The following is a 7715-nucleotide window of genomic DNA, read 5'->3' as shown; positions in this document are numbered from 1 at the left end:
AAAAAAAAAAAAAAAAAAAAAAAAAAAAATCATATAGATATCATACTTCTTTTTATGGTCAGTTTGCCTTTCTCTTTTTTAAAAACTGTTTTGCATTTTCAGTTCTCATAATTAATCTTGATACAAAAAGAAATCCCTGAGTGTACTGAAACATACAAAGGGTGATCAGAAATATAGTGAATGTTTAATAAAATGTTTAAAAATATTACAATAAAAAGCACATTGCCATTAATCTTTCTCAAAATACTCTCCCTTGTTTTGAACACTTATCCCAGTCTTCCTGCCATTTTTTTCTTTTCTTTTTTCTTTTTTTGTACCAGGGATCGAACTTGGGTCCTTGCACTTATGAGGCAGGTGGTAGAACCACTGAGCTAAGTCCCCAGTCCCCTTCCTGCCATTTTTTGAAGCAGTTCTGAAAGTCCTCTTTCATTAATGTATTGACAAAGTATAATAAAAACTACAATGAATGCTGCCAACTGCCATTTAATGGAAAGCCAGCTTATAAAAACGTTATAGTGTGTCCTCATCTACCTTATTCTAGGTCCAGCATCCTGAAGTTCTGGTTCTTCCCCAAAGTCAAAATGACCATGAAAGGTAAATATTTTGAATGAACTAAAGCCTTCAAGGTAGCTGTAACAGTTTAACTAAATGTTCATAAAAGAACTTTCCAGAACTGTTTCAGAAAGTTGCCAGAATGATGAGATGTGCGCAAGTCTAGCATGGAGCAATGCAGTGAGATTCATTTTCCCTTTCCCTTTCCTCTCCCTCTCTTCTTCTCTTCCTCTCCACTCAGTTACAGTTTCAGGTATTAGAATGTGATCATCTCTGAAGGGTCATTATTCAGCATATCACAACTGGTAACTCACATGCCACTTCAAATTTAATAAATCTGAAAATAAACTTCTAATCATCTCACCTCTTGTATTTGTACATCTTAGTGTAGCTTACCTCAGTAATGTGCCAATACTCACTTCTTTGCTCTTATCAGAAATCTGGTACTCAGATATTTTCTATAATGAATCCATATCTGACCACCCAACAAGACTTCCTGAATTTTTGTTTTGACATTATTTAAATTTCTGATTTCATCCATCTCTAATTCATACAGTAGGACTACTCCATACTGTTTTTAGTATGTCTCCCCCTATCTTCTGTTCCTATAACAAAATACCTGAGGCTAAGCATGTTATAAAGTAAAGAGATTTATTTTAGCTCATATTTGGAGGATGGTCCTATCTCTTCACACTCTGATGGGACCTCCCTTGGCTGGATTACAACAAGGCATAGAAATGGAAAGGAACTAGGTGGGTGGCATGAACTTGTATCATCTGTTACTCAAAAGAGAAAACTGAGATGTAAGGGTGGCTGGAATCTAGAAGCTCAACTCCAACCTGTCTCTCCCTCTCCCTCTCCCTTTCCTTCTCTCCTTTCTTAATACCAGCAACTTGGAAACCATCACATGATTCTTTGGAAAACAAACCACATCTAAACTGTAGCACAGACTTATCTCTACATTCCTTCTATCTTCTAAGAAACAGAGTAAACATATTAAATGCAAATCTGATCATGTAATCTTTTCCAGTGGTTTCGGTACAGTTCCTCCTACTTCTTCAGTAGTTGAATCATTAGCCTCTTAAGCATTCCTGCTGGTATTCTGGCCCTGATAGCCTCTCAGCTCCTGACATGCATTAACATTCAACTCAACTCTAGTGCTTTTGCATTTTCTATTCTCTTTGCCTAGAATATTATCTCTTTTTTTTTTTTTGGCTAATTACTACTCTTCAGTTTAAAAGTCATATCTTTAAGGGAACATCCTCTGAATTTCTAGACTATTTTTGATTCCTCATAATATTTTTTCAGTCTCCTGAGCATCTCCCTCAAATATCTATTTCAACGTTATTTGTCTAATTATGTTCAATTTTTATATTATCTTTAATTTTAGAACAGTTTTAGTTTTAGGTTCACAGAAAAATTCACCTAAAGCTAGAGTTCCTTTATATGCCCTCTATCCCATATATTGTTTATTCTTTATAAAAATATATTAATGTGGTATGCTTGTTATAACTGATGAACCAATATTGATATAATGTTAGTAACTAAAGCCCATACTTTACTTCATAGTCCACTCTTTGTGTTGTCCACTCTATGTGTTCAATTCTGTCAAAAAAACAAGTGTTCTAGAATTCAGTTTAATTATACTACCCATATCTCACATGATAAAGAAAAGATCTTTGTACATGTTAGTGTTCTCTAGAGGAACAGAACCAGTAAAATATGAATATATGCATTTTCCAGGAAAATAATATATATGTCCTCCTAATAAAATATATATTATATATATCATATGAATAAAAATATATATCCTACCAATAGAATAAACATATACCCTACTAACAGACTATTATATATATGATAGAATAGATATAGATATAGATATGAATGATTCATTAGGTTGACTTATGGATAAGATGTAGGATAGCCCACAGTACCTCTTCACACTGAAGAACCAGAGGGTGCAGAAGCAGCTCAGTCTACTTTGAAAGGCGGAGGAAGCTGGACTCTGATGTCCACAGGTGATGGCAGCTGCAAAAGACAAATCCACTCAAGCAGAACTAAGCTTTTAAGCACAGACTGACTTCCTCCTTCTTCACTTCATTCCATCCAGGCTGCAAACTATTGGATGGTGCCACCCACAGTGAGGGCATTTCTTCTCCCCTCTGCTTTCTGGCCTGTGTGCCAGTCATCTCTGGAAACACTCTCACAGACAACAGAGTGCTTTACTAATCTCCTAGGTATCTCATAGTCCATTCAAATAGACAATCAAGATTAGCCATCACTGTCATCAAAAAATTGCCCTTACTTGTAGCTGCAAGCTACTTGGCTACAAGTTTGAGGGTCCTCATAACCCTTCTTCAGAATCAATAATTAGCTAGAATGACTCAGAACTCACTGGAAGCATTATACTTATGACTACAGGTTTATTGTAAAAGATACAAATGAACAGATGAAGAAGTGTATAGGGCAATGTTTGGAAGGGTCTTAAAGGGCAAGAACCTTCACCCCTGTGGAGTTAGAGGGCATATCTACCCCCTTTAGCCTTGGCATTCAGAATTTATTTGGGGTTTCCTTATAAGGGAATGGTTGATTAAGTCATCGTTCAAGCATATAAACTCAGACTTTTCTGGAGATTGGGGCTTGGAGCCAAAAATTTCAGCCCTAGTCAGATGCTTGGTGTTACTGTGGACCAGTCTCCACCTTGAAACTTCTTGAACAGTGTCATTAGCATAACAAAGAGATTATTTTTCACTCAGGAAATGCAATATTTTTTGAAACACCAAACAGTTATGAAACTTCAAACATTTCTGTTTCAAACAAACACCAAATAAACAATGAACACCAAATATATATGATATCCTATGATTTTTGACAGAGGAGGATGTCATGTGTCTGCCTTTATCGCTACAAATCCCCCGTGCTTCAACTGCTTATCCCTCTCCTGTGTGTGTGTGTGTGTGTGTGTGTGTGTGTGTGTGTGTTTGACTGTCTCTCTAATTTTTTCCTTTTTCCAGAATTTCTTGTTGTTGGAATCACACAATATGTAGCTATTTTAGACCTTTGTCTATCACTTAGCAAAATGCTTTAGGAGTCTCTCACATCTTTTTGTGGCTTGATAGCTTGTTTTTTGAATTGCTGAATGATATTCCACTTAAGTTAGATATCAAATAGGCAGTCAGAGAAGCATCAGGCCCTTGAAGAGGTCAGTGCAAAACATGAGACACATCAAGATTTGTGGCTTAGACAAATTTTAAGGGAGCCTGCCATGAGAGCCTCCTTAGAGATAAACGGAAGCTTGAGATTATACTGTAATTAGCTCCACGGGTTTAGCGAGCCTGTAGTGCATCAAACAAATGCATGGATGACCAAAACACCCTGACCCATACTCCCATCCCTTTTCAGGAACGCCTTAGTTCTATGTTAAAAGTTACAGACAAACTGAAGTTAGCTGTGCTCATTGTATACCCTTGCTATGTGCCTTGCTTTCCCTATTAGACCAATATTAGTTAAGCATTATGCTTGTAATCCTACAGGTTGATTGTAGTTTGACCTGTAGTTACCCAAGTTGTGATTTTGCTGTATAAAATGCCCTTGACAAAAAGCCTGGGCAGCTACCCACTTGGGACTCCTCCTGGAAATCCAGAAACTATCCTTCTTATTATTATTTCCAATAAAACTCTCCTAACTTTCTCCTTTTATTGGTGACTTCATTCCTTGGTGTTGTGAGACTACCAACTTGGTGCATATGGTAACATATGTATATACCACAGTTGTTTCTCTGTTTACCTACTGAAGGACATCTTGGTTGTTTCCTATTTTTGGCAGTGATGAATAAAGCAGCTGTAAGTATTCATCTTCAGTTTTTGTTTGGACATAACCTACACATTTGAACATGATTAATAATTCATATGACAAGATTGTGTTTATCTTTTTAAGAAACTTCCAAATTGTCTTCCAAAGTGGCTGTACTATTCAGCATTTCCAGCAGCAACAAATGAGAGCTCTTGTTGCTCCACTGCTAGTTGTTTTGGATTTTAGCTATTCTAGTACATATGTAGTGTGATATCTCATTTTCATTTGCAATACCTTAATGTTATATGATAATGAATATATATATACATACACATATATGTACTTATTTGCCATCTATCTTTTCTTTGGTGAGATGTCTGTTCATATCTTTTGCCCAGTTTTTAATTGTCTTGTTTCTAATTGTTGAGGGTTAAGCATTATATGCATTTTTGAATACAAATTGCTTATTAGATTTTTTTTTTTGCAGGTATTTTGGTCTGTAGCTTATATTCTCTTGACATTGTCTTCCACAGAGCAAACACTTTTCATTCTAACAAAATTCAACTTTTCAGGTTTTTCTTCCATGGGTTGCTTTTGTTGTTGCATCTAAAAACTTTGGGCTAAACCCAAGGTCACCTAGATTCTCCTCTATTATCTTCTAAAATGTTTACAGTTTTGCATTTTAAATATAGACTTATGATCCATTTCAAGGTAAATTTTATAAAAGGTAGAGGATCTATATCTAGATTCATTTGCCATATGTGGTAGTCCAGTTGTTTCTGCACATTTTTTAAGAAGGCTTTTTTTTTTCTTTAATGGTGGTGGGAGTTGAGCCCAAGAATTCATGCATGCTAAGCACATATTCTGACACTGAGCTACATTCCCAGGTGAGGATTTTCTCTCCCCCCATCCAATGCCTTTTCTCCTTTATCAAAGATCTTTTACATGTACTTTTGGGTCTATTTCTGGGTTTTGTTTTATTTTCCATTGATACACAGTATTTGTCTATTTTTTCGCCAGTCTCTTGATTACTATAGTTTTTGTTTTGTTTTGCAGGGGATTGAACTGAGGCTCTTCACACTGAACAGTATCTCTGCTTTGTTATTCTTGGTTGTTGTTACCCCCACCCCCCCTTCTTCTGCCAAATTCTTCCTTCTTCCTCCTCCTTCTTCTGCCAAATTAAACCATGATAAATTGTTAAATTATTCAGGCTGGGCTTCAATTTGTGACCCATCTGCTTCAGCCTTCTGGAATGCTGAGATTACAGGCATTTGCCAACATGCCTAGCTTGATTACCGTAGTTTTATAGTAAGTTCTGAAGTTATGTATTGCCATAAACTGTTTGTGTCCCTTTCCCCAAAGTTGAAGCCAGTTACACAGTATGATGGTATTTGGAGATGGGATCTTTGGGAGGTAATTATGTCAAGAGAATGGAACCTTCATAATGGGATTAAAGCCTCTATAAGAATTGCCAGGTGTGGGGTAGGGATTTAGTTCAGTTGTGCTGCTGCTTGCCTTGCAAGCGAAGGTCCTGAGTGAGTTTGAGGGAAGCCAGGGCTCTACTTTTTAAGGCCAGCCTGAGCCACAAAGCAAGACATTGTTTTGAAACAAACAAACAAAACACCCAGCATGAGAAAGCATTCTCTCTCCATCCTTCACTATTTCTCTATCCCTCTCTCTGACACATAAAGAATCAATGGCATAAGGACAAACCAGGAAGTGACCCTCAGTAGACTCCAGATTTTCAGGCAAGATCTTGAAATTTCTAGCTTCTGGACCTGTGAGAGGTAAATTTCTGTTATTTAAGCCACCTGGTCCTTGATAATTTATTATAGTAGTCAACCTAAAACCATTACTGTCAGGCCTCATACTTTCTCTTTAGTACAGTATTGCCTTGGCCCTTGGGTCTTTTGTTTTTTTCATAAAACTTTAGAATTAGTTTGTTAATATCCACAAAATAACTTGCTGGGATTTTGATTGAGATTGTGTTAAATCTATAGATCAAGTAGAGAAGAGCTGAAATCTTAATATTGAGTCTTCCTATCAATGAGCATGGTATAGCTTTCGATCGTGTAGATCTTAGATTTTTCTCAGAACTGTGTTTTCCTCACATAGATATTATACACATTTTTTTAGATTTGTCACTGTTATTTCATTTTATTTTGGTGCTAATATAAGTAGTACTGTCTTTAATTTCAGATTCCAATTGTTCATTTCTGATACATAAGAAAACAACTGACTTCTATACATTAACCTTGTATCTTGCAACCTTGTTATAATTGCATATTAGTTTTAGTTTTTGGTCACTTCTTGAGGATTTCCTATATACACAATTGTATGAGTGCAAAAAGTTTTTTTCCCCTTTTCTATCTATTTTGTAATGATTTTTTAATTAAAAAAATTTTTTTGGTACTTGGGTTTGAACTTGGGACCTTGCGCTTAGAGAGGCAGGCAGCAGAATCGCTGAGCTAAATCCTCAACCCTCTGTAATTATTTTTAAATGCCTATTTTTTCAGGTAAGCCACAAGCTTTCTTTGGGCAGTATGCATCTTCTTTGTTATGTCTTTTATGCTCAGATTTTTACTAGTTTTACAAGATTAAGTTCTCCTAGTTTTACCAAGATTGTGGCACTAGTAATTTTGATAGAAATAAATTACTTTGTATGTTAATGCCATTTTTGTGATGAACTCTATGGCATTCCATGATAACTATGAATATTTTCAGGTAATATTACGCTTTTTTTATGGGATGCTGGATCTATCTTCATAGGTTGATGTAAAAACCAAATAAGACTATGTATATTAAATTCTTACAACAGTGCCTGATACATAACCCTTAAGAAAAATCTTTATGATTTTATGGTTGAATATGGCTATTACCTTTATGCTATACCACATTATAACCCTCTACAGCTAATGGATATTAGCTCAGGTGAACAAAGAGCAATAAAAGACAAAGACAAATATTGTAAGAGAAAAATAAGTAGGTGCTGACAAGGGGTAGCGCGATTGATATTTCTGAGCTCGCTGTTTAAGAGGTAAAGCAAGATGTCAGCGAGTTCTGGGAAGGAAATCTTCAAAGACTGGGTTCTTCTGACTCCTTTGTGTCAAAAGTGACAGGAACTAAGAAACCAAAAGCGGAAATACAATGTGCCACTGACGCGGGGGTGCCTGGGCATGAACTTCCCGAAGGCAGAAAAGGTGGTGAGCTTAATCGCGAGGCAGCCGTGTCCGGACAACCCTGCAGAGTGGGAACCTGGACACTGCCACAGTCAGGGAGCAGCTCGCCCACCCTGCGCCGGCCTGGTCCCCGCCTCCGTCCCCATGGGGACCGATCAGCTGACCCCGCGCCTGCGCCGGCGGAAGGCG

This window comes from Fukomys damarensis, unplaced genomic scaffold (genome assembly GCF_012274545.1).
Source record: "Fukomys damarensis isolate Sample0158 unplaced genomic scaffold, DMR_v1.0_HiC HiC_scaffold_5, whole genome shotgun sequence".
In the NCBI taxonomy this organism is placed as follows: Eukaryota; Metazoa; Chordata; class Mammalia; order Rodentia; family Bathyergidae; genus Fukomys; species Fukomys damarensis.
Note: the sequence above shows the minus strand (reverse complement) of the source record.